The sequence below is a fragment of the Carcharhinus amblyrhynchos genome, chromosome 28 (assembly GCF_965287045.1).
Source record: "Carcharhinus amblyrhynchos chromosome 28, sCarAmb.v2.hapA, whole genome shotgun sequence".
In the NCBI taxonomy this organism is placed as follows: Eukaryota; Metazoa; Chordata; class Chondrichthyes; order Carcharhiniformes; family Carcharhinidae; genus Carcharhinus; species Carcharhinus amblyrhynchos.
In genome coordinates, this window is record NC_137351.1 from 27960439 (window position 1) to 27987909 (window position 27471).

General features: G+C 45.6%; 1 protein-coding gene across 3 annotated transcripts in view; it reads right to left on the reverse strand.

Annotated features, from left to right (window-relative positions):
* sema4ba (sema domain, immunoglobulin domain (Ig), transmembrane domain (TM) and short cytoplasmic domain, (semaphorin) 4Ba) overlaps nucleotides 1-27471 on the reverse strand; it is a 451928-nt gene that overhangs the window by 182980 nt on the left and 241477 nt on the right. For all 3 annotated transcript variants that reach the window (XM_080214192.1, XM_080214193.1, XM_080214191.1), the window contains one exon: nucleotides 18665-18771. The gene's annotated coding sequence lies outside the window, so the exon portion shown is untranslated. The remainder of the gene's footprint in view (nucleotides 1-18664; nucleotides 18772-27471) is intronic.

The following is a 27471-nucleotide window of genomic DNA, read 5'->3' on the forward strand; positions in this document are numbered from 1 at the left end:
TGTTCAGCAATTGGAGACCGTTGATTTTGCTCGGGGCAAGTTCAGATGAACGCTTGTGACCAAAGCCATTCACAATAATAGATAAGTGACTTGGAAGAAGTCAACAGTACTCTGTAGAGTCTCACAGCTCACTCATATCAGAGCATCAGAGTGCTCAGTACCCCACCCTCACTCTCTGATAAGAAAGAGATTGTGGGCTCAGAGCCTGAGGGAATCACCTAGGCTGATGGTGAGTGAATGCTCATTGCCAGAGGTAACGTAAAACAGTCAAGCACCAAACGAGGCCATTCAGGCCAATGAGCCTGCGCTGGTTTTCCTCGAATCGCTACAGTGCAGAAGGAGGCCACTCAGCCCATCGAGTCCGCTTCAATCAGGCCCTATTTCTGCAACCCCACATATTTACCCTGCTAATCCTGACATTAGGATCAATTTAGCATGGCCAATCAACCTAACCCGCACATCTTTGGGCTGTGAGGAAACTGGAAGAAACCCATGGAGACACGGGATGAATATGTAAACTCCACACAGACAGTGAGCCCGGCTCCCTGGCGCCGTGAGGCAGCAGTGCTAATCACTGTGCCACCTCTTTCTTGGAGAGCAATTCAGTTAGCCCCCTTCCCCACATCCTGCAGTGTCTGTCTCCTTCAAGTATTTATTTTGATTTGGTGGTCACACGTATTAGTATACAGTGAAAAGTATTGTTTGCGTGCTATACAAACAAAGCATAATGTTTATAGGGAAGGAAAGGAGAGAGTGAGTTTTCAGAGGTTAATAATGAATTGGTATCTGTGGTAAGATGTGTGCAGTTTGGGCACATGCATCACAAAGAAGTTCTGAGCCATCCGAAATGTAATAGTAAATATTTAACTATTTGTAACTATGTACAAGGGAGTCCGTGGAATTATCTCTGGGCTAGCAATCCAGAGATCCACGGTTATGCTCAGAGGACCCGAGTTCGAATCACAGATGGTGAAACTTGAATTCAATAAAAATCTGGAATTAAAAGTCTAATAATGACCATGAAACCATGATCGATTGTCTTAAAAACCCATCTGGTTCACTAATATCCTTTAGGGAAAGAAATCTGCTGCCCTTACCTGGTGTGGCCTACATGTGAGTCCAGACCTACAGCAATGTGATTGAGTCTGAAATGGGCAATAAATGCTGCCCAGCCACAGATGCCCACATCCCATAAAAATGAATTTAAAAATACATACAATATAAGGTCTAAGGTAGGAGCTGTCTCCGTGCTTGCCTCCACACAGGTCTCTGACCAGTGCAAGGGTGCCATTTCGAAATGGTTCATGTGTTCCTTTACATCACACTGTGGGCAATATGGTATCCAGTCTTGTATTAACCCCATCTGTGTCAGACTCTTATCCTGCAGTGTCCATCATCCTATCCGGCAGTGCAGTCCACACCCTAATTACTTGTATAAAGAGGGATTTCCCCCCATGGTCACCTCTGTTTTTTTGCCTATCACCTCAAAGCCGCACATCCAGTCATCGCCTCTTCAGCCACTCTACTTCCCCCTTCCTTCCTACCCCAGGGGCTGTGAAAGATGGTGCTGTGCAAGTTCTTTGCAAATTTAAACCATCCTTCACAGAGCTTCTAAAACTGATCTTCATTCAATTCATGTGGCCGCACCTTGTGTAATTTTTCTAAACTCCCAAATGGGATTAGACTACGGAACTTCCACTGACGTATCAGAAGGATTGGCTGCCTTACTGCAGATCAGTAAAACAGTTGTCTTGGATTTGGCTTCCCTGCTGTTGGATCAGGCTGACACAACTTGGCAGTATTCTTGGAATGTAGGATGGCTGCAAAAGGTATCACAAAGAATGCGAACAAAGAAAAGTACAGCATAGGAATTAGGCCCTTCGGCCCTCCAAGCCTGTGTCGATCACGGAGCCCGAACTAAACAAAAACAAAACCTTCTGCCCTTCCTCAGTCCATATCCCTCTAATCCCTCCCTGTTCACATACACATGTATCATATATCATGTACCATGTAGATGTATCATGTATCACAGAATCCCTACAGTGCACAGAAGGCCACGCGGCCCATCGAGTCAACACCAACTCTTCAACAGAGCATCTCATCCAGGCCCTATCGCTGTAACTCCACGCATTTACTCTGCTAATCCCCCTAATTTACACATCTTTGAACCCTAAAGGACAATTTAGGGTGGCAAATCCACCCAACCTACACATCTTTGGACACCAAGGGGCAATTTAGCATGGCCAATCCACTTAACTTGCACATCTTTGGACTGTGGGAGGAAACTGGAGCACCTGAAAGAAACCCATGCAGACATGGGGAGAACGTGCAGACTTCACACTGACAGTTACCAAGACTAGGATTGAACCCAGGTCCCTGGCACTGTGAGACAGCAGTACTAACCACTGTGCTGCTGTTCTGCAAGGTAGCTACATATTCTTCAGTTCAATAATCTTGGGTAGCTCACTAGGAATAGATAGTGGGGAAGATGAGACATCTTCAAGGAAATGACTTGTAACTGTGTCACAGAACGTCGACACTTTAACCAGAGATCTATGGCTAAAGAATGTGTTTCATGCAAGACTGACACTCCTGCCTTCAACAAGTCATGCTTGTTGGCAGGTGGTAGTTACAACTGAGATATCAACGTTTTACTACTGCCAAGTTAAGGGGCCCTCCACACCTTAAACACGACCTCTCTCCACAGCGTGGCTGCAGCTTGTTGTACCAGCTACAGACAGCACGGCAGTAACTCTGCCAAGGTTCCCCTTGCAGCAATACCAGCCAGCCCAAACCTGTGCCCTCGCCACCTGGAAAGACACGGGCACCAGGCAGATATCGCTACTCAAATGCCAACACCATGAAAAACAGCTTCAATCAGATAGGTTTCAGTCAGCGTCATACAACTGACTCAGGGCTAAATTCTTTATGCTTTTGGGAGCCTTGCAATCGTGAGGATGGCAAGAGACAACTTGAAGACAACGCTGTGATCATTTACTGAACGGTCAGCTGCTGTGTACGCCAGAGTGCAGGGTACGCCAGGGGACTGTGTACGCCAGGATGCTGTATACACTGGGGTACCGTCTCTACCAGGTTGCTTTTCACACCAGGGCAGAGTGCACACCGGGGCGCAGCTTATATCTGTAATGTGACTTGCAAATTTTAGTGACTGAAGAGACCAGGTCATTAAGGGGGAATCATTAATTAACCAGCATGTAATGGACCTGGCCTCACTGAGCTATGTGATAATCACTAAACCCTCTTCGCCCTAGGCACTTGGTGTCTATTTGACGTTATCTCAGATACACTATGCTGGACTGAATGAGTAATCTACATTCTTCTGTCATTATCACCAATCGGCTCCAAGATTGGTGAGTCGAGTCAGATTTGTATTGTGTCTAATCTCTGATTCACATTTACTCAGGCAGCAGTAACTCACTCTATATTGCACAGTCATAACTCCCACAGTGAAAGCAGAGACTGAGTGAAGCTATTAAGCAGCTGACTCCAAAGCCCCAGTCAAATTTAGAGCAAGGCTGAGATATTAATCAACACAACTTTATCTGATTTTCCACACAATGTTACAGAATATTCACTGCACCGAAATAGGCCATTCGGCCCAACTAATCTTTGTTGTTAATGCTCCACTCAAGTTCCTTTCCGACTTCTCACTCTAGCACCAAATGTTTCCAATCTTTTTTCCCCTCACGTTTTTAACCTAGCATTCATACTATTCACCTCAACTACTACCACTGCCGCTGGGCAGCACGGTGGCACAGTGGTTAGCACTGCTGCTTCACAGCGCCAGGGGCCAGGGTTCGATTCCCGGCTTGGGTCACTGTCTGTGTGGAGTCTGCACATTCCACCGGTGTCTGCGTGGGTTTCCTCCGGGCGCTCTGGTTTCCTCCCACAGTCCAAAGATGTGTGCGTTAAGGTGACTGGCCATGCTCAATTGCCCCTTAGTGTCAGGGAAGTTTGCAGAATAACTATGTGGGGTTACGGGGACAGGGCTTGGGTGGGATTGTTGTCACTGCAGGCTCGATGGGCCAAATGGCCTCTTTCTGCACTGTAGGGATTGTATGATTCTTCGATTTTTGTGGTAATGAGCTCCACATTCTCTCTATTGATCAGGGAAGTTTCATCTGAATTCCCTACTGGTTTTAATAACAATCAATTTAAGAGTTCTGCTCTCACCGCAAGTAAAAACATCTTTTTCATGTCAACCTTATCAAACCCCTTAATAATCGTGAAGATCTTGATCAACCTAGGAAGGAAGGGGAAAAACTGCTCAATATTACGGATCGAATGTTTAGAATTAAATCTCAGGATTGCTCCTTTTGCATCCAACCTGGTTCTCGGCCTTTATTGGGTGCACACGAGTGGGTGGCCCCTCGTCCTGACATTGGGTGGGCCTCGGGGCCTTCTTCCCATCAAGCCCGCGAGCTGCACTTGGTAAAGGGGAGCTCGCTGGTGAAGTAAGGTTGAAGAATGGGCCGCTGCTCATGTTGCCATGGTCCTGGGTAAGTAAGGAAGAGGAATGCGACTTGGAAAAGGGTAGTCTGATTGGGAAGGAGCAATCAGGTAACAGTGGCAATCGAGGCTCAGGGTGTGGGCTTAGACAGTGGCCAGGGTGGTGGCTTGGTGTCCCGCCATGATTCTTTGAAGGTAGAGGTGCACACACGTAATTAGTTACCTTTCTGATGGCAGCCTAGGCACCTGTAGGCTGTACGCAGGCAATGATTTCCTGAGTGTAACCTCGTTTGCAAATCCCTTCATGGCCTTGCCTCTCCCGATCTCCGTTATCTCCTCCAGCCCTATAACCCTCAAATATACTTGCGTTCCTCGAATTCTAACCTCTTGAGCAGACCAGATTTCCAAAGCCTTCAGCGATTTCAGGCCTAACCTCTTGAAGCCCCTCCCTACCTCCTTTAAGAGTTTCCTTAAAACCCTTCTTTGGTCACCTGGTCCAGTCTCTCTTCGTGCGACCTGGTGCGTTTTATTTTATAAAGCCACATGAAGTGCCTTGGGACATTAAAGGCGCCATTATAAATCCAGGTCTTTTTCTGACCTCTCAGGGCCAACCTTGAGGGGGCCTCGAAACAGATTCGGCAGCTTAACTGCACACGTAAACAAATGTGGGCAGCCATCTTTTAGCCTTTTCCAATATGGTGGACAAGAGGAGTTGTGTGGTGAAGGGCTGTGGCTCGTTATGGGGCATGCGTTTCCTCACTATTATATGGGAGGGATAAGGGCCTGTTTAGCGCCCAACGTACAAATGCCGTAAGACTGAATTTTAAGTCCATTTTCTCCAAATTTTGTGAATTTTCTTAAAGCAGCTCCAGCATCTCCACAGGGAAACAATTACATCTATCTGTGACTGGAATAACCATGTTACAAATGTTAATTCCCTCTGACATTTGGAAAAGAGATTTATATTTAACAAGAGGAAGGTACTGAGTGGTCCAAGTATCATTATCTGTTTGGGATTTCCAACTGTCTCTCTGCATGATAATGATGATGCTGTACCTTAATAAAGAGAACAGATAATCTGGGCAGGGAATCTCCATCTTCTGCCCTCATGGAAACTTGCAGCAGATTCTCAGGCAAAACATATGAGGGTGAAGCATAAACTTGCAGATAGAGTGAAATTCTCCGGCCTCCCCGCCAGCAATGGAAGGTGATGCAATGCTTACTCATGGTGGGATCTTGAGGTCCCGCAGCTGTCAATGGGAAGTCCCACTGACACCACCCCACGCTGCTGGGGAAATCGCAGTGGGGTGTGCCACCGGTGTGACTCCGGAATTCCGCTGGTGTGAACGGCCAGATAATTCCGGTAACAATATCAGGTGATAACACCCACACACACAATCCCTACAGTGCAGAAAGAGGCCATTCGGCCCATCGATGCCACACCGATAACAATCCCACCCAGGCCCTATTCCGTAAACCTCGTGTATTTACACTGCTAACGCTCCTGACACTAAGGGTCAATTTACATAGAAACATAGACGATAGGATGAGCCATTTGGCCCTTTGAGCCTGCTCTGCCATTCATCACGATCATGGCTGATTGTCCAAAGCAACAGCCTCATCCTGATTTCCCCCCATAAGCTTTGATTCCGTCTGCCCTAAGTGCTATATCCAGCCGCCTCTTGAATGCATTCAATGCTGTGGTGTCAACTACTTCCTGTGGTAACGAATTCCAAGGCTCGCCACTCTTTGGGTAAAGAAATGTCTCCTCATCTCCGTCCTAAATGGTCTACCCCCGAATCCTCAGACTGTGACTCCTGGTTTAGCATGCTCAATCCTGCACAACTTTGGTCTGTGGGAGGAAACCATAGCTCCTGAAGGAAACCCACACAGACATGAGGAGAATGCGCAGGTGACACACAGACAGTGGCCCAAACTGGGAATCGAACCTGGGTCCCTGGCGCTGTAAGCAGTGCTAATCACTGTGCCGCCCCTACATTTTCTGCTGTAGGTATCATCCACAATTGGGAGAATCGTGGTCAACGTGGCCTGCAAAATGGGACCAACAGTTAATTAGCTCAAGAGCTTCAAGATGCTGTCTGCTGCTGTGGCAGTGTGCGCCTGAACAACCAACTGTTCTTGTGAAGCATTAATAATGGTATGTGATTAGATAAAATCTGATCAGAACAATTTAATACAGGCGGCAGACAGAAGTATCACTTAATTGCTGTGTTGTTATTCATTCAATGACCCGATGGCCACATCTAAATTAACTCCAACCAGGCGTTGGTTATTTATTAATTGGTTAGTTACTTCAAATTGGAAATTCTTGGAACAAATCTGTAAACAGTCGATCCCAGTGTTCAGCTCCTAATCCGGACGGGGCAGTCATAGAACTGCAGCCACAGTGGGTGGGAGGGTCTTTACGTTGATAATGCAGATTTGGAAATGATCGCAGCTAGAATTGCGACAGACAGACCCCACCAGAATCTCAGAGGATGATTGTTCAGCACCTTCAATTTATTCTGTGGTTTGATTCTAGAATCGCTCCAGTACAGAAAAAGGCCACTCAGCCTATCGAGTATGCATCGAGTACAATCCCACCAAGGGCCTTTTTCCCATAACCCCTCATATTTACCCTACCAATTCCATGACACAGAGTCAATTTAGCATGGCCAATCAACCTAACCCGCATACCTTTGGACTGTGGGAGGAAACTGGAGCACCCAGAGGAAACCCATGCAGACACAGGAAGAATGTGCAAACGCCACACAGATCCGAGGCTGGAATTGAACCCGAGTCACTGGCACTGTGAGGCAGCAGTGTTAACCACCGTGCCGCTCTAAGGTGGTTTGGTGTGATATTACTGCACTAAATCATACTCACTCAAAGCTGTGAGACTTCACCCACCTACTCCTTCCCAGGTAAATTATAAATCATGCTAACTCTGGGAAAGCATGTACTCATCACTGCCATTTTACCTGGGTAAACATCACTTTATAAGGAACAAAACACAAGAACCTTAACGTTACACAATGTTATTTCCAATCGGGTGTGTCCGCACTACACAGCACTGGACAACAAGTTGGAACAAGTTAAAAGAGTCAAGCAAAGTCAAAACAACCGTTTACGAACTAAATCTTATGTGGGCAAGCTGAAATGAAGGAATTTGTAGAATTAAAAGGGACCTAATCATTCCTTGTAGGGTGTAGACAGGGTGGGATGATACGGGTACAGGAAAGGTCATGTGAATGTAGCGTGGGGGTTCTCCCTGGCCATGGGCAGACACACAGCACGGGAGAGCTTCTTGGTATTGTTAATAAACCTCGACTGTTGCGAGTCCCTGATCACCAGCACTTCGACCCGGGATGGAGCCTTACCAAAAAAAATCCGAGGGCGGAATTTTCCATCTGCACTCATCCCAAGACAGGAAATTCCCACCCGGGGTCAACGGGCCTTTGCTTGGTCCACCAGATTTTCTGTCGCACCCGCTATGGTGGACAACACAGGAAACTTCCGCCCAAGGTGTCAGGAATTGATTGAAAACCGGCATGTTTCTCTCCGGAGAAACGAACAGAATTTCTCGCTAGATCTTATCTTCGTCAAAAGAAAAATGTGGAGGGGGGGGGGGCGGTGTATTTCACATCGGCGTTTTGAGGGCGAGGCTCAAAAACATCGGCAAAACCAGTTGCCCTAAAGATGTACCCCCTTTTTAAAGGGCGCCCCAATCAGGTCAGGCGGCCCGAACTCTATACAAGAAAGCCAGGTACGATCTAAGGAGATCTATCAAAGGAGCCAAAGGACAGTATCGGACCAAGCTAGAGTCCCAGGCTAGCCACACAGATCCCTGCCAACTATGCAAGGTCTGCAAGACATAACAGGCTACAAGATGAAGGCGTGTAAAATCACCGGCTCCAACACACCCCTCCTTGATGAGCTCAATGCATTCTACACCCGTTTTGAGCAAAAGGTCCACGAGAGCATGCCTTCCACTCCGGGAGCTCTGGATGAACCTATATCTAGGGTCACCACTGCAGACGTCCGAGCAGCTTTCTCAAAGGTCAACCCACGGAAAGTTCCTGGACAAGCACTTAGATCCTGCTCAGATCAGTCGGCGGGGGTATTAACAGACATCTTCAAACTCTCTTTACAATAATCTGAGGTCCTCATCTCCTTCAAGAAGATGATTATCATGCCTGTACAAATGAAGAACCAAGCAGCGTGCCTCAATAACTAATGCCCGATGGCTCTGACATCCATCATTATGAAGTGCTTCGAAAGGTTAGTCATGGCATAAATTAATTCCAGCCGATCTGGATCCACTACAGATTACCTACCGCTGCAACAGGTCCACAGCAGACACCATCTCCCTGGTCCTGCACTCAACCCTGGAACACCTAGATAACAAAGACACCTACGTCAGCCTCCCATCCATTGACTCTGTCTACACTTCCCGCTGCCTCGGCAAAGCAGCCAGCATAATTAAAGACCCCACGCACCCCGGACATTCTCTCTTCCATCTTCTTCTGTCGGGAAAAAGATACAAAAGTCTGAGGTCACGTACCAACCGACTCAAGAGCAGCTTCTTCTCTGCTGCCTTCAGACTTTTGAATGGACCTACTTTGCATTAAGTTGATCTTTCTCCACACCACAGCCATTGCTCTAACACTACACTCTGCACTCTCTCCTTTCCCTCTCTATGAACGGTATGCTTTGTCTGTATAGTGCGCAAGAAACAATACTTTTCATTGTATCCCAATACATGTGACAAAATAAATCACATCAAAATATCCCAAGGTACATCATGCCGGGCACTGGAAAATGGAAATACGCAAGTGGCCAGATGTGGGGAAGCACAGAAGCTCAGGTATCTCAGAGTTTTATGGAACTGAAGAAGGTACAGTGTTAGGAAGGTTGAGACCATGGAGCGATTTGAAAACAAGAATGAGAATTTTCAAGTGCCAGAACTGAAGTCAAATGTAGATCAGTAAACAGGGTACAGGGCCAGGGGAATGAGATTTGGTGCAAGTTAGGATACAGGCAAATAAAGTTCCCAATAAGTACAAGTTTATGGGCGTTGAAAGTAGGGAGGGCTGGCCTCTGGAATGGACAAGTCTAGGACTAGCCCCAGTATACTGCTAAGGTAAGGGCAGCACGGTGGCACAGTGGTCTGTCTCATACTCTCAGTGACTCGGGTTCAATTCTGGCCTCGGGTCAATGTCTGTGTGGACTTTGTGCATTCTCCCCGTGTCTGCGTGGGTTTCCTCCGGGTGCTCCAGTTTCCTCCCACCGTCCAAAGATGTGCAGGTTAGATTGATTGGCCATGCTAAATCGATGCTAGTGTCAGGGGGATTAGCAATGTAAATATGAGGAGGGGGGGTGGTTACAGTCCTCGGGCCTGGATGGATTGTGGTCGATGTGGACTCGATGGGCTGAATGACCTCCTTCTGCACTGTAGGGGTTCTAAGCCACGAATTTCTGTTCCTGGGTGGCTAATTCCTAACATCTAACCCCAAATATTATCAGGAACTATATTGGAGTTGGGCCTGTGGAGTGGAAAATAATTAATGTCACCCTTATATCCAACATCAGAATGAGACATGAACCAATTAATGGCCTCGAGGCTGAACATCCATTATGGGAAAAGCAGCAAACAGCGTTAATGAGACACTATCAATGCGCAATTAAATTGTAGCTGTAAGAAATGGTTAGAATGGATTCTGAAGCAATAGGTCACATCTCACATCAACTGCAATCCCTCAGGGAGAAATTGGAATGAGTGAGTCAGACCGATTCCCACGTGTTCAAGGCTTTTGCTACAATTCCCCACATCAGATGCCCATTTAAATAAGGGGATAGCGCATAGAACTTTACCGCACAGAAAGAGGCAATTTGGCCCATTGCTACTGTGCTAGCATTTTGGAGAAGGCATCACACCAGTCTCACTCCCCTGCTCTCCCCCTGCCTCCCTGTTAACTCTCGTTTTTTTCAAATATATACGTTAAATTTCCTTGTGAAAGTTATGACTGAATCTGCTTCCACCACCCTGTCAGAATCATCACAACTTGCTGTGTACACAAACTTCCTTTAGTTCCATTTGTCTTAAATCTAAGTCCTCTGCTGCCAGTCCAGCCAGTGAAAACAGTTCCTCCTTATTTACTCTGTCAAAATCCCTTGTAATTTTAAACACTTAACCTTTAGCTCCACGGAGAACCATCCTAACTTCCTCAGTCTGTCCTCACGACTGAAGAGGCGATGGCCTAGTGGTTTAATTGCTAGAAACTCAGCTAATGTTCTGGGGACCTGGGTTCGAATCCTGCCACGGCAGATAGTGGAATTTGAATTCAATAAAAATTGGAATTAAGGATCTACTATGACCGTGAAGCCATTGTCGGAAAAACCCATTTGGTTCACTAATGTCCCTTAGGGAAGGAAATCTGCTATCCTTGCCTTGTTTGTGACTCCAGAGCCACAGCAACGTGGTTGACTCCCTTTGGGCATCTAGGGATGGGCAATGAATGCTGGACAGTCAGTGACGCCCATGAGCCACAAATGAATTAAAGAAAAAAGAAACATGGCTGTAGGGTGCCCAAGGCTGGATATTGAAGGTTGTAGGAATCTAGGAAACGGTGGTGGAGTAGCTCTGTTACTTCAAGGTGTCATTGGTGCGGTGAGAGATCACACCAGCTTGAAACAGCAAGATGTAGAACAGATTGGGTGGGGATAAGAAATAGGAAAGGTGCGAGTGGAAGCAACTTATTGGCATCCTAACAGTAAGAACTGTACAGCAGAGGAACAGGCCCATCAGCACACTAAACCTGAGCAGTTATACTGTAGGACAGAGTACAGAGAAAGTAATAAATAGGGCGTGTAAGGAAGGTACTGCAATAACCTTGGATGACTTTAATCTACCTGAGGATTGGCAACGGTAACCCAGGATATAAATTCATAAGCGTGTACTCTGGACAATTTCTTACAGTATGTTCTGGAGCCAACCAGGAAAGAAGTTACTTTTAACCTAGTAATGTGCAATAAGACAGGATTAATCAATAACCTCATGGTAAAGGAGCCTCTAGAAGACAGCAATCATAACATGGTATAATATCATGTTCAGTTTGAAGGGAAGAAGTGTGGGTCTAAGACTAGTATTTTACAGCAAAACAAATGGAACCATAAGGGTATGAAGGCAGAACTAGCTAAAGTGATCAGGGTTTAGTGGTAGTTATTGTCAATGGGCTGAAGGGTCTTTTCTGCGCTGTGCAACTCTATGACTCTAATTATCACAAAAAAGACAGGAATGAAGGGTTGACCATGCAGCCTCAGGATCACCTTGGTTCGTAGATGTACAATTCAGGCAGGAAGGACGAAGTGCCTGGGCGATTGAGAGTTATCAGTTAAATCCGAGGGGTATCGGGGCTGAGGTTTGTAAACTAACTTAACGGTAACAACACAGTGGTTAGCACTGCTGCCTCACGGTGCCAGGGACCTGGGTTTGATTCCTGGCTTGGGTCACTGTCTGTGCAGAGTCTGCACATTCTCCCCATGTCTGCATGGGTTTCCTTTAGGTGCTCCAGTTTCCTCCCACAGTCCGAAAGGCGTGCTGGTTAGGTGCACTGGCCATGCTGAATTCTCCCTCTGTGAACCCAAACAGGCGCCGGAGTGTGGCAACTAGGGGATTTTCACAATAACTTCATTGCAGTGTTAATGTAAGCCAACTTGTGATACTAATAATCAATAAACATTTAGGTTTGAATTGAGGAAGGTTTGGATGGACACATGCAGTTTTGCCTGTGCTTTTATTTTAATTACAGGCTTTCTAATAAGTCACAGTGATTTTGTTTGTTTACGTGGAAATTGAGGTTAAATCGGGGAAGGATTTAAATTGGACCAACCAATTTAACAATGTGTGGTGTCACTTCCACTAGTTCAGAGCTCTTTGTATGAGGGCATTAGGAATTATGTTAATAAACAATATGTTTGTGTTTGAGCCAAATTTCCTGTCTGTGAAATTTTGTCCTTTAAATAATCCTAAAGTCAAGAGTCACCCATAAGAGAAAACAGGAATGTGAATCTCTTACAAGCTCTGTGTGGGGCATCTTGCAAACTCCCATGTATCATCTTGCAACCATGGCACTTGAACCCCTGCACTGACTTATTAGGTGACTACTGCCTTAAACATGCATTTCTGAGCTGAAAATGTGAAGGTAACTCCTAATGCGAGTGTAGGTCTCAATATAGGTCTCAATGTAGGTCTCATTTATTAGCTGAGTACATGGTATTGACTGATACACCAAGAATAGACCTAAACATGCATTTTTGCATCATAAAACCGAGCTGCCTTAAACACCAGGTCGACTTATACATTGTGGTCTAGGGTATTTGCTTATAATGCTCCCTATGACTTTTCTCCTCAGTACCGCTCTCAGTAATGTGCAGAAAATTAAGCTTTGGGGCGGCGCAGTGATTAGCACTGTTGCTTTACAGCTCCAGGGACCTGGGTTCGATTCCCGGCTTGGGTCACTGCCTGTGTGGAGTTTGCACATTCTCCTCATGTCTGCATGGGTTTCCTCCAGTTTCCTCCCATAGTCCAAAGATGTGCGGGGTTAGGTCGATTGGCCACGCCAAAATTGCCCCTTAGTGTCCTGAGATGCATAGGTTAGCGGGATTAGTGGCTAAATATGTGGGGATATGGGGGTACAGCCTGGGTGGGATGGTGATTGGTGCAGACTCGATGGGCCAAATGGCCTCTTTCTGTACTGTGGGGATTATAAGTCCAAAATTATAAGATTATAAGCTTCTTGGGGACACATGGCTGTCCTGGAGGGGGGTCCTGGTTACTAGTGTTAGCTGTGGCTCATTTGGCTCTTGTGTTCTTTGGAAATTTTTTTTATTCCGTCCGAAAAATCAAATTCAAATTGAATCCAATTCATGGTCCCACTTTCAAAGAACAAAGAACAGCACAACACAGGAAACAGGCCCTTTGGCCCTACAAGCCTGCGCCACCCACATTAACACTCAGTGAGTGCCTCATTCAAGTCTTTCGTCGATCGTCAACGATTTTGTCTACCTCTCGTGGACTCTACAATAAAGGGGGTGCAAATTTAGGGAATTATATGTACGCCAGATTAAGGGAGATCCAATTCAGGGGCAATTTATTGACACCAATCAGCCTAAAAAGCACGTTTTTGGGGTGTGAGAGGAAACCGGAGCACCCTGAGAAAACCCACGCAAGCACAGGGAGAATGTGTAAACTCTCACAGACATTGATCCAAGCCAGAGATCCGACCCGGGTCCCTGTAACTGCACAGCAGACAGTGATAGTCACTGAGCTGATGTGTTGCCCACCAACTGGTCCTGTTTAAGCGTACGCTAATGACGTGAAGCACTCGGCAACTCTCGAAGCAACATCCAAGAGCAGCCCTCGCACGACCCACCGCATGTGTGCCCCTTATAGGCCCACAAGGCGGACCGAATCGCCTGTGTATGAGAAAAGGAGACATCAATAAACATCAACAGACAGGTTATACAGACACTAATGGAAGATCCCCACGAGACAAACAAGATCCAAGCTAACAAGATAAGATACTGCACCCCACCCTGGGCTTGATCTTGCGCTCACCTTAGCCCAAAGACCGAGATGGCTTTCCAAAATTTCATCAGGCGATGTCCTGGTTAAATCTCATCAGCTACCCTTACCATTGACTCTACCCCAGCCTGGGTGGTCAACCTGCCTAATCACAGACTCTCAACACCCACACTGGTAAGTTTCTTGCCTCAGAGCCACAAGGCTTTGGGTTCAAGTCCCACTCCAAGACTTGCGCACAACACACTGCAAAGCAACACTCATGCACAATCAGTGATGCTGTCTTCTGGATGAGGTGTAAAAGATCCCATGGCACTTTTGAAGAAAAGCGAGGGAGTTACCTCGATGCCTCGGCCAATATTTATCCCTCAATCCACATTTCAAACAGAAAGCAAAATTATCTGGACATTATCAACATTGCAACATGTGGGAGTTTACTCAGTGCCTAATGGCTGCGTCATGTACATTATAACAGCGACTACTCTTCAAAAATCACTTCATTGGCTGTAAAGTGCTCTGGAATATTCTGAGGTTGTGAAGGGCACTCGATAAATGCAGGTTCCTTGTTTCACGGGCAGGAGGGAAAACAAAATTACTGCTCCATCTCTCTCAGCCGCAATTCGATTCACATAATTGAAACATGGACGTTGAAAAGGGTTCTGAAGAGTTGCAATTTTGAAGGCCCAGTGCCCATATAAAAGCAGAAAACCTACCCGTGAAATAGTTCTAAATTTACTTATTGATGTCACAAGTGGGCTTACATTAACACTGCAATGAAGTTACTGTGAAATTTCTCTAGTCGCCACACTCTGGTGCCTGTTTGAGTATACTGAGGGAGAATTTAGCACGGCCAGCGTACCTAACCAGCACGTCTTTCAGGCCATGGGAGGAAACAGGAGCATCCAGAGGAAACCCATGCAGACATGGGGAGAATGTTCAGACTCTGCACAGTGACCCAAGCCAGGAATCAAACCCGGGTCCCTGGCATTGTGAGGCAGCAGTGCTAACCACTGGGCTGTCCAGAGATATTGATACATTCATTCAACAACAAGAGCCTTCCCATGCAGCATATTTCATCAAAATGCCACAACCTCAGGGTTTTTATTAAAGGTATCCATCTTGTATTACATTCCACGTCGATGGGAGTATAATTGCAATCGCCGGAAATTAAGTGACCTGTACTGTCTTGCACAGCCAAGCTCTTGAGCCCGAGGTGGTTTAGCTTCCTGGGTGGCCATGTCTATTTAATGGGCTTCATTAGTCTATTACCTACAGGGATAACCCAGTCACTGGTTTTTCAGGCAGCTCTTAGCTCTCTGTACATGGTTGCAGATTGAGGAGGCAAATGCAATGCCTTAGATGGATGCTGAGAATGATGAGTTGACAATTGGAGCCAAAGTTTTACCGCAGTCGCCAGCTTACAGCACAAACACATTTCCTGAAACTTATGCAATGACACTGGGGAAAAGGTCAGCTAACTTCCCAGCCTGTGCCAACTTTAAGGCCACTTCTGCGTCATTCGTCCATTCATTTTCACCAGGGAAAATGTCAACTTGTAGACAAAAATGGAATTGTCACAGACCTCAAAAACGATAAAGTGTGGTTTGTGTGTGACAAAACATTTAAACGTGCTGATTTTAGGGACTGGCAGAGACCAGCACTCATGAACTGGAAGGCATCCAAAACTGGAATTCATTCCCATGTCCTAGCATAATATCCAGTAGAAAGAATAAACCGTGCCTTCTAAAAAATAAAATAAACTAATCAGTATCAATGCACTCTATTGTTGGATGAAGGCAAAACGCACATCGGAACTTGTTGCTTGTTATAGTTTATTAACCAGGCTGTTTTTGGTTTCATGAATCCGATCAGATAATGACAGCCTTAAGTTGGCTAAGAGTCTAAGCCACAAATGAGGCTTAACTAAGTGCCTCCCATGAAGAACGCAAGTTTAGTAGCCTCTGGCAGAGTTGTTCTTTGTCATTCTTATTTTCAAGTGCTCGATGTATCAAGATATGAAACTGACAGGAAGGAAGGTGGGGAAAGGTTTGCCCCACATTCTTGGCCAGTCGAGCTGAACAACGAGACACTTTCCAGCTCTTGGCACCATTACAATGGGAGAGGCATAAAAAAGGGAGAAACTCAGTCGGTAAGGGAAAAAAAAATACTCCAGATAATTCCTCTCTGACCCACCTCAAGTGAGGATGGCACAGGTGGATGGCACAGGTGGCACAGTCAGAGGGTGGCTTGGTGACACAATGGTTAGCACTTTAAAGATCTCAAAAGGGAATAGATTTTGACTGGAGCAGAGATTGCATCAGACTGAAGCACGAGTGAAAAGTAAACTTAAGAGGAGAAGGGATTTGATCATCTATTCGATTCCCGGCTTGGATCACTATCTGTGTGAAGTTTGCACATTCTTCTTGCGAATGCGTGAGTTTCCTCCGGGTGTTCCGGTTTCCTCCCATAGCCCAAAGATGTGCAGATTAGGTTGACTGGCCATTCTAAAATTTCCCCTTAGTGTCCTGGGGTGTGTAGGTTGGAGGGATTAGTGGTTAAATATGTAGGGATATGGGGGGAGGGCCTGGGTGGGATTGTGTTCAGTGCAAACTCAATGGGCCAAATGGCCTCTTTCTGCACCGTAGGGATTCTATGATTCTATGATAAAGATGGAGATTTCCTTCCCTAAAGGACATGATTGAAGCAGATGGGCTTTTCTGACAATTAACAATGGTTTCATGGTCAGCAGTAGATTCTTAATTCCAGATATTTTTTATTGAATTCAAATTCCACTATCCCCTGTGGTGGGATTTGAACCTGGGTCCCCAGAACATTAGCTGAGTTTCCAGATTAATGGTCTAGCAATAATATCACTAGACCATTGCCCAACCAGATAAACCTTATACTGTCTGTCTATGGATAAAAACAACAATGTAAATAACTATGGACAGTTTTTGGCTGTAGATTCTTATCTATTGGGAGTTGTGTTGAAGCCCAAGGTAGCAAATGCCACTGGTATCCCAAAAGGCTCTTGCAGTCAACAGGAGTGGCTGGGAATTACATTTCATCAGGCTGGGTAAAACTGGAGATCAAAACTGCATTGTGAAAATATTCTAAATATATGTCAACTGCATTCTGCTTTCAAAACACAAGAAGCATCTTGTGCAGGATTATTGCAGCTGGTACCACTTTAAACTGTTCAACAGTAAGTATATAAATTAGTTTCTAGTCTATCAGTGGGCCAATAATTCTCAATATAACTCTCAATCAACTTTACAGATAGAAAGTATTCTTTCTGGTTACATCACATCTTGGTATGGACTCCTGCTCTGCCCAAGACTGCAAGAAACTACAAAAGATCGTGAATGTAGCCCAATCGATCACGCAAACCAGCCTCCCATCCATTGACTCTGTCTACATTTCGGCAAAGCAGCCAGCATAATTAAAAGCACCCACGCACCCTGGACATTCTCTCTATTTCACCATCTTCCATCGGGAAAAAGATACAAAAGTTGAGGTCACATACTAACTGACTCAAGCTTCTTCCCTGCTGCCGTCAGACTTTTGAATGGGCCTACCTTCATGAAGTTGATCTTTCCCTACACCCTAGCTATAACTGTAACACTACATTCTGCGCTCTTTCGTATCCTTCTCTACGAACGGTATGCTTTGTCTGTATAGCGGGCAAGAAATAATACTTTTCACTGTAGACCAATACATGTGACAATAATAAATCAAATCAAAATATATTGAGGTAGGAAAGAGTTGTCACGAAAGGTTAAAGTTTACTCAACTTTTCCATGGAGAAACTGAATGCAGAAAGTGCAGACCATGTGCATTGAAACAGCACATGCGCTGGTTTACTCTACATTATGAAAAATCACATCTCTCGCAATATTGCATTTCTCGCAAATGGTGGGAATTCAGTTGGATGGGGGTCTTCTAGAAAAAAATTTCCCGGTTTACCAGTCAACTGTGACTGATGTCTTGGGGACCACCATCCTGGATGATCACAGTCATGGGTTTGAAAGGTCGAAGGAGCCAAGATGAGTTCCTGCAGGGCATCTTGTAGGTGGTACACACTGCTGTCACTGGGGGAGGGAATGAATGTGGAAGGGGTGCCAATCAAGCAGACTGCTGAATGGAATTTCTTGAGTTTTGTGGGGGCTGCCCGCATCCAGGCAAGTGGAGAATATTCCGCTCTACTCCTGACTTGTGCCTTGTAGATGGTGGCTAGGCTTTGGAGAGCCAGAAGGCAAGTTACTCACCGCAGGACTCCTAGCCTCTGACCTGCGATTCCGTTTTTGGCCAATTCCCAGAATGTTGAAACAGAGGACTGAGGTTATTCATGAAGGACCAACCTTCTCAACCTTGCCCCTCGCTTGAGGTGTGGTGACCCTCAGGTTAAATCACACCAGTCAGCTCCCCCCTCAAAGGGGAGAGCGGTTTATGGACATCTGGGACTGTGGCAACTTGACTTTTGCCTGATATGGCAGTGGGAGCACGCAGACAGACATGTGGACAATTCCATTTACAAGTAGCAGTGAAACTGAAAAAAAAACATGATACAGGGAAAGACAAAACAGGGGTGGTATATTTTCTGCTACTAACCTTTTATTGACAGCTCTTTTCCTTTTCTTGTCTTGCTCTACGACTCCCAAGAATGACTGCTGAGATCCTCATGATGTTGCAAGTTTATTTTCACCGCAGGAGAAATTCTAAACAAAGATGAAAAAAGTGGCAATTTTTGGAACGATCGGTTGACAATATCGTTGCAATTATATTCTGCTTCCCCAGTACAGTGTGTGCTTGGAATACACAGTGTTTTGTCTCGGAGGCAATGTCATCTCAGTAAAATATTCAAATTCCTCAGAGTCAGCATGTCAAACACAAACACTCATACAGTATAATCAGAACAACAGCTTTCTGTTCAGGGAAAAATTATCATAGAATCATTACAGCGCAGTTGGCCCAGCTGGTCTGCACCAACCACAATCCCATCCAGGCCCTATTCCCATAACCCCACATATTTACCCTGCTAATCACTCTGAGACCTAGGAGCAATTTAGAATGGTCAAACAACCTAACCGGCACATCTTTGGACTGTGGGAGAAAACAAGAGCACCCGGAGGAAACCCACGCAGACACGGAGATAACTTGCAAACTCCAAGCAGTCAGCCGAGGCCAGATTTGAACCCAGGCTCTTGGTGCTGTGAGGCAGTAGTGCTGACAGCTTTGCTGCTCTACAGAATAGACCGAGCCCTGGTTTAATATCTTCTTTGAAAGGCAGTTCCTTTGTGCAGCATTGGAGTGTCAGCCTTCATTATGACTTCAAGTCTCTATCAGTTTTTTTTAAAGCTTATTAGTGTCACAAATAGGCTTAAATTAACGGTGCAATGAAGTTACTGTGAAAGTTCCCTAGTCGCCACACTCCGGCACCTGTTCGGGTACACTGAGGCAGAATTTAGCATGGCCAATGCATCTAACCAGCATGTCTTCTGGACTTTAGGAAGAAATTGGAGCACCCGGAGGAAACTCACACAGACACGGGGAAAACATGCAGAATTTACATAGACAGTAGCCCAAACCAGGAATCGAACTCGGGTTTCTGGCGCTGTGAGGCAGCAATGCTGTTTGAACGAGACTCATTTTCCCTCAACCCTTTCCGTTTCCACCACCAGACCCACTCATTTATTCTTTCATGGAACGTGGGTGTCGCAGGAGAGACCAGCATTTATTGCCTGTCTCCAGTTGCCTTCAAGGTAGTGAGCCACCTTCTTGAACCACTGCCGTCCACTTGGCGTCTGTAGCAGTTTGGTAGAATGGAATGGCTTGCTTGGCCATTTCAGAGGGCAGTTCAGAATCGGGCACATTGCAGTGGGTTTGAAGTCCTGTCCTAATCGAGTGGTTAGCCATTGGATATCACTAGTTATTTGTGACATCGAGATTAGTTATCCCCAAGATGTCACGCTTGGCTGCAGATACACAGTTTGTAAAGGAAAAGAGACATTTCCCTGGTTCTTAGGATTGGCAACTCTCCAAGACTTCCCTGGAGTCTCTGCGAATTGGCAATCAGGAGAGAAAAACAAGGCTGCATTCAATAATGTGTGTCTTTAAAAATTCTTTGAATGTTTCTTTGTTTACTACTGTTGCTGTGAAACTATTGGACATATGGGGAAACAAGGTTGTTTCACTGTCTGACAAGAATTGGATAATGAATGGTTAGGTTCCCTATTTGTGCAGCGGAAGGATCAATGTGTTGGGTGACCAATGTTGGGGGCGGTTGAAGGTAGGAAGTCATGAGATAAAACCTCCAGGAATGACCAGCGTTGGCGACACCATTGATTCTTCAAATCTGTAGCCTGTAACCTTCAAGCAATTTGCTGACCTCTAATTAACCTCAGCAATTTACACACAACTCCAATTATCTCAGAGAGTGCTGGAGCATTGGCCACGGTGAAGAAAGCCAATTTTCAGCTGAAGGTCACAATCATGCTCTTGACTATACCTGAGCGAGACCAATGTAGTACCATTAGTCCCCTCCTGTTACCAACATTGTCTCAACTTCCTGCACCTGTTCACCTCCTCTAGTCATCGGCATCTCTTCCACTTTCCTCCCAGTCCAAGTTTGGACTCTTTGTCCAAGTTTCACTGAGTAAATTGATGGTCATTGGCAGAACATGAGAGCAAACGCTATTCCGTGCTTGCCGACTTGTGCTGGTTCCCAGTCTGGCAGCACCGCCATTTCAAACATCTCACCCGAGTTTTCAAATTCCACCCATAATCTGGCATAGAGACTAATAAGAGATCACAAGCTCAGTGGTAGTAAAGTAACTGGAACACATTTATTAACACATCAGTATCGTAGCACAGTCAGCACAAGACTGGCTTGGTAAGCGCAAGCAAGCTTGAGTACCTGACCCAATCCCTTAAAGGAGCATGCCCCAACATACATATCCCTCACCCATCCCTATTTCTCAGGGGAGATGGTGGCCTGGTGGTAATGCCTTGGGACTAGTAACCCAGCAGCCCAGGTTAATGCCCTGGGGCACGGGTTCAAATCCCATCGTGGCAGCTGGAGGAATTTCAATTCAGTTAATTAAAAAAATCTGGAACTCGATGTCAACAATGGTGACCGTGTATGAAACCATTGTGGTAAAACTTGATTTGATTCACTAATCTCCTTTAGGGAAAGAAACCTACTGCCTTTATCTGGTTACCCCAGACCCATAGCAATAAATGGCCTAGCAAGCTACTCGATTGAAGCGGGCAACAAATGCTGGCTTGGCAATGAATAAATAAAAACCCTCCTCCAATCCGGATTTCAGGCCTCCTATCCGATTTTAATCACTTCTCAACAGCAGCCATAGTTCCAACTGACCAGGCCGAACATTTGGAATCCCTTCCCTTAACCTCCCTCTCCTAAAATGTAACTTTTTGACCAGGTTTTTGGTCAACTTTGTGGGAGGTGATAGCCTCGTGAGATTATTGCTGGACTATTAATCCCGAAACGTAGCTAATGTTCTGCGGACCCCGGTTCGAATCCCACCGCGGCAGATGGTGGAACTTGAATTCAATGAAAAATATCTGGAATTAAGGATCTCACTCCGGCATCTCTAACCAGCCGTCCAACCAACTGAGCTGAACCCACTCCTTCCACAACGTTATACGATGCTGTTGATGGCTATCTATCGGGGTATGTGAGCACAAGACCTGTTTCAAACCATTTGAGGATGAAGTGGATTTTCTCTTCCAAATGAAGCCAAAACCTTTAGCCACCAGGCTGAGGCCAGCTGTCTCCCAAGACTTGTCTGGTCTAGATGTCAGATATTGAGCTATCCAACAGCCTCTCCCCTCTCTGCAGTTTCCTTCACTATCAAAATCTACATTTAGGTTTGAAGACACCACACCCTATTAATAATTTCCCCTTCATTGTACACTAGCTGCTTTGTACTCAATACATTTCCTACGGCGTTCAACAAATCTACTGAATAATAAAAAGGTGCAGTTCGATAAAAATGTTAACACAGTTATAAAATAATCAGCATTCATTGAAAGAAAAACACAACGTACAAAGAAAAATAAACAGCAATCAGTTTAGATTCAGCTTAGGAACATGCTGTGGGCTTCTGAACACACATACGCACACAGAGTGACAAAGGAAATGACCAAACATTAAAATTAACTCTTCATATTTCTAGTCTGATTCAAAGGGGTTTACAATGAAAGTAAAGGTTTATCATAGAATTATACAGTGCAGAAGGAGGCCATTCAGCCCATCTAGTCTGCACTGACACTCCAACCCAGGCCCTATCTCTGTAATCGCATATATTAACCCCTAATTTACCCATGGGGCGATATGGTGCACAGTGGTTAGCACTGCTGCCTCACAGCGCCAGGGACTTGAGTTTGATTCCTGGCTTGGGTCACTGTCAATGTGGGGTTTGTACATTCTCCCCGTGTCTGCGTGAGTTTCCTCCGGGTGCTCCGGTTTCCTCCCACAGTCCAAAGATGTGCAGATTAGGTGCAGTGACCATGCTAAATTCTCCCTCAGTTTACCTGAATGTGGCGAATAGGGGATTTTCACAGTAACTTCATTGCAGTGTGAACGTATGTCTACTTGTGACATTAATAAATAAACTTTAAAGCTTTAACCTACATATCTTTGGACACTAAGGGGCAACTCAGCACGGCCAATCCACCTAACCTGCACATCTTTGGACAGTGGGAGGAAACCTGAGCACCCGGAGGAAACCCAAATGGTACACATGTACAAAAATAAGAAAGACTTTAATCTGTCACAATCTCAGGGGGACGCAAAGCACATTCCAGCCACTTGAGTGGCTTTTGAAGGAGTCACTGTTAGATTGTAGGCAATGTGGCAACCAATTTATACACAGCAAGATCCCACAAACAGCATTAAATATGAATGAGCAGGTCAACTCTCTGCTTTGCTTGGGGGATATTATTGGCCAGGAGAAACTCCTCAAATAGTGCCATTGGATGTTTATATCCCCTCAAGAGGGAATATTTGGTTTAAACCAAAAGTCAGCACCTACAACAATGTCGCATTGCCTTGGTACTTCACTGAAGAATAAGCCTAGATTATGGGCCAATGGAGTGCGATATTCTGAGTTGGGAGTGGAAGTGCTGCTATAATAAATACGAGAAAAACAGATCTGAAACATTAACTCTGTTTCTCTTTCTACAGATGCTGCCAGACCTGCTGAGTTTATCCAGTATTTTCTGTTTCTACTTCAGATTTCCAGGATCTGAAGTATTTTGCTTTGACGTATTTGCAAATGTGCTGCTAGCTGGTCGATACTGACACTGAGCACAGTACCACAGTGCGTGATGCAAATTACAGTGTCTGCTTGGCTGGTTAGTGGCAATGTCAGCTGAGGCAGAAGGGTCATGAGTTCAGGTGTGCATCCTAGCACCTAGCCCAGGTGGACATGTTACTGCAATACTGAGGGAGTGCTGCATTGTCAGAGCGCTGTCATTTGGGTGAAACATTAAACTGAGGAGCTGTTCAGGCGGAGGTGCAAGATCCCATGATACTAATCAATTATGACCAGCGACTTGGCCAACATTCGCCAATCAACCAATGCCATCAAAAACAGACCACATCACCTACTTACTAAATCTGCTCTCTGTAGGACCTTGCAAAGCAACTGTATTTTTTAATGATGTGGAGATGCCGGCGTTGGACTGAGGGGGGCACAATAAGAAATCTCACAACACCAGGTTAAAATCCAATAGGTTTACTTTGTTTCACAAGCTTTCGGAGCGCTGCCCCTTCATCAGGTGAGTGGTCTGATAGACAAGGGAATTTTCTGATAGACAGGGGAATTAAGGGTTATGGGAGAAAGCGGGAAAGTGGATCAGATCCACTTCAGATCAGCCATGATCTTATTGAATGGCGGGGCAGGCTCGAAGGGCTAGATAAACAAAGAACATAACAAAGAACAAAGAACAACCCAGCATGGGAAACAGACCCTTCGGCCCAACGAGCCCGCGCTGCCCCTTCAACAAAGCATTTTCCTACACCTACCCTGTCCTGTATGTGAATGGAACCCCTAATGTAGCCAGATTCAGAGGAGAATAGTGTAGGGTCAATTTGGTACACCAATCAGCCTAAGAGCACATCTTTGGGGTGTGGGAGGAAACCGGAGCACCCGGAGGAAACCCACGCAACCACAGGGAGAATGCGCAAACTCCCACAGACGCTGGCCCAAATCCATGTATCTGCACAGCTGGCAGTGATAGTCACTGAGCTGTTGCGGTGCCCGTCTGCTGGTCCAGGTTTAAGCACACACAACGACACGAAGTACTAGGCCACTCTCGAAACCTCCAAGAGCAGCCCACGCACGACCCACCGTGTGCATGCCCCTCGTTTGACAACAAGGTGGACCGACACCTGTGGATTAAAAGAGACAAAACATTAACATGTAATACTACATTTCCGGTGTCGTCCCGAGGCTCTGACCCTTTTTAATACCGTCTACTATAACCCTCCATCCCTGTTTCGCTCATGTGTCTATTTAAGTAAACCTTAAACAAGTCCAACGTGCCTGCCTCCACCACCTTACTTGGTAGCGCGTTCCATACCCCCATGACCCTCTGCGTGAAAAACCTTCCTCTCGTATCCAAATTATACTTCTCCCCCCTCACCCTTAGATCATGACCTCTTGTAATTGTCCCCAATCTAGGGAAAAGCCTACCACTGTTGACTCTATCTATTCCCTTCATTATTTTATACACCTCTATCAGATCCCCCCTTAATCTCCGTCTTTCTAAGAAGAGCCCCAGTTTCTCCAACCTTTCTTCGTAACTCAGTCCTTCCATGCCAGGCAACATCCTGGTAAACCTCCTCTGCACCCTCTCCAGGGTCTCCACGTCCTTCCATGACTTACTCCTGCTGTTATTTCTTATGTTCTTATGTTCAACTGATGAAAGAGCAGCGCTCAGAAAGCACATGATTCCAAATAAACCTGTTGGACTTGAACCTTTTGTTGTGAGACTTCTTACTGTGCATTTTTCTAAAAATATCCTTTACTCTATTCTTAAAGTTACAAAGCCAATGATCAGAGGGGACCAGGCAAACCTAAATCCATTCCTTACTTATTCCAAAAACCAAATTCGAATTGAATCCAACTCACGGGCCCCACAAGGAAGATAATCCAGATCCAAGCTGACAAGGTAAGGCACTGCACCCCATCTTGGGGTTGACCTGACTTTTGATCTTAGCCAAAAGGCAGGGAAGTGATACAATGCAACTGTATCTGTCTGCGTAACTATGACTGCATTTCGAAAGCCCACACATTGGCTGCGTGATGCTTGGGATGTCCTGAAGTCTTGATAAAGGCCTTTAATTCAGCAGAGGAAAGTAAAATTATACGTATAGTTATGGAGCATAAATTTGATTGGAAGAGAATCAATCTCACTGCTTTACAGTTTTATTAATAAGAGCGCTTTTGTACATGAGTCCATGAATCTTTCATCACTTTGACACTAAGTGTTAATGACTGAAATCCGACCAATCCCAATTTAGCTCGGATAATGCTAGCTCGCTCTTTTGAAGCTGCTGCTTAATGAGTCGGTGAAACAACAGCAGCTGCAGAGTTCGTGATTGTGGGTTTTGCAACCCAGTCATCCATGCACGTGGAATATGCTGACATGAATCTGCCTGAACGCAGAGGCACCGTGTCTGCAACTCAGAGCTTTCCAGGTCAGCAGAAATCAACGCCCACAAAGTTGGGCAGGAAATTGCTAAGGGGTTGCGAACCACACGGCCCCCCCTCCTCCTCACTCCGACCTCTGGGACCTCAGATATGCCCCAACTGACAACCACAATGAAAATAAAGGTCAAAAGTCAGGAGGGAGAGAGTTTGTTCTTTTCGTTCAACTTATAACGATCTGGAAATGTCTAAAAGTCTACTGGAAGCAGATTCAATATTCGTTACAATTTTGTAGGGAGATTTGTAAACGCAAAGAGGTGAATTTACCAAACGGTCCCCAAATGAAGAAATTATCAACCAGATTTTATCTTTTGTAACACCGAGTGTAACTCAATCTCGGAACCAATGTAAATTAAACATGAATTAACAGGCAAGTGATAGGTCAAATAACAAGGTAAATTTCACTTTAAACAGGATGGCATGTCAGGAGCAGCACCGGGCGTATCTAAATATGAGGCACCAAGCAGGTGAAGCTACAATAGGGGACTACTTGCGTGCCAAACAGCCTGTCATAGACTGAGTTAATGACTGATATAGATCACAGTCAACCGATCAGATCGGAGCTCTGCAGTCCTTCCACATCCACTCGTGAATGGTGGTGGACAATTAAACAACTCGCTGGAGGTTCCACAAATATCCCCGTCCTCAATGCTGGAGGAGCCCAGCACATCAGTGCGAAAGATAAAGCTGAAGCATTTGCAACAATCTTCAGTCAGAAGTGGATGATCCACCTCAGCCTCCTCCAGAAGCATCACAGATGTCAGTCTTCAGCCAATTTAATCTGCTCGATGTGGTAACAAAACACGCCTGAAGCCGTCGAATACTGCAAGGGTTATGGTCCCTGACAACATTCCAGCCATGGTCCTGAAGGCTTGCCCTCCAGAACTAACCACGCTCCTGGCCAAGCTGTTCCAGTAATAGCTACAACACTGGTACCTACCTGGTAATGTTGCCAAGGAGCGCTGCTCCTTCATCAGGCACCAGGTATGACCCACCCAGGAAAAATCCAACCTGTGCAATGATTGCCCCATCAGTCTACTCTTGATCAGTAAAAGTGATGGAGTGGCCATAAACAGCACCCTCAGCACTGACCCAGCAATAACCTGCTCACTGAGGCTCAGTTTGGATTCTACTAGGGTCACTCAGCTCCTGACCTCATTACAGAGCTAGAGGTGATATGAGAGTGAGTGCCCTTGAAATCAAGGCAACATTTGATAGAGTGTGGCATCAAGGAGCCCCAGCAAGATTGCAGTCAACGGGAACGGGGGCAAAACTCTCCGTTGGGTGGAGTTGTACCCTGTACAAAGGAAGATGGTTGTGGTGGTTTGAGGTCAATCATCTCAGTTCCAGGACATCACTGCAGGAGTTCCTCAGGGTACAGTTCTAGTTCCAATCGTCTTCAGCTGCTTCACCAATGATCTTTCATCCATTACAAAGGTCAAAAGTGCAGATGCTCACTGATGACTGCACAATGTTCTCTACCATTCATAACCCCTCAGGTTCTGAAAAAATCTGTGTCCAAATGTAACAAGACCTGGACACCATTTAAGCTAAGCCCAATAAATAGAAGTAGAATTCACTAGTTTCAGACAATGACCATCACCAACAAGAGAGGATCTAACCATCACCCATTGTCATTCAATAGCATTACCATTGATGAATCCCCCACTATCAACA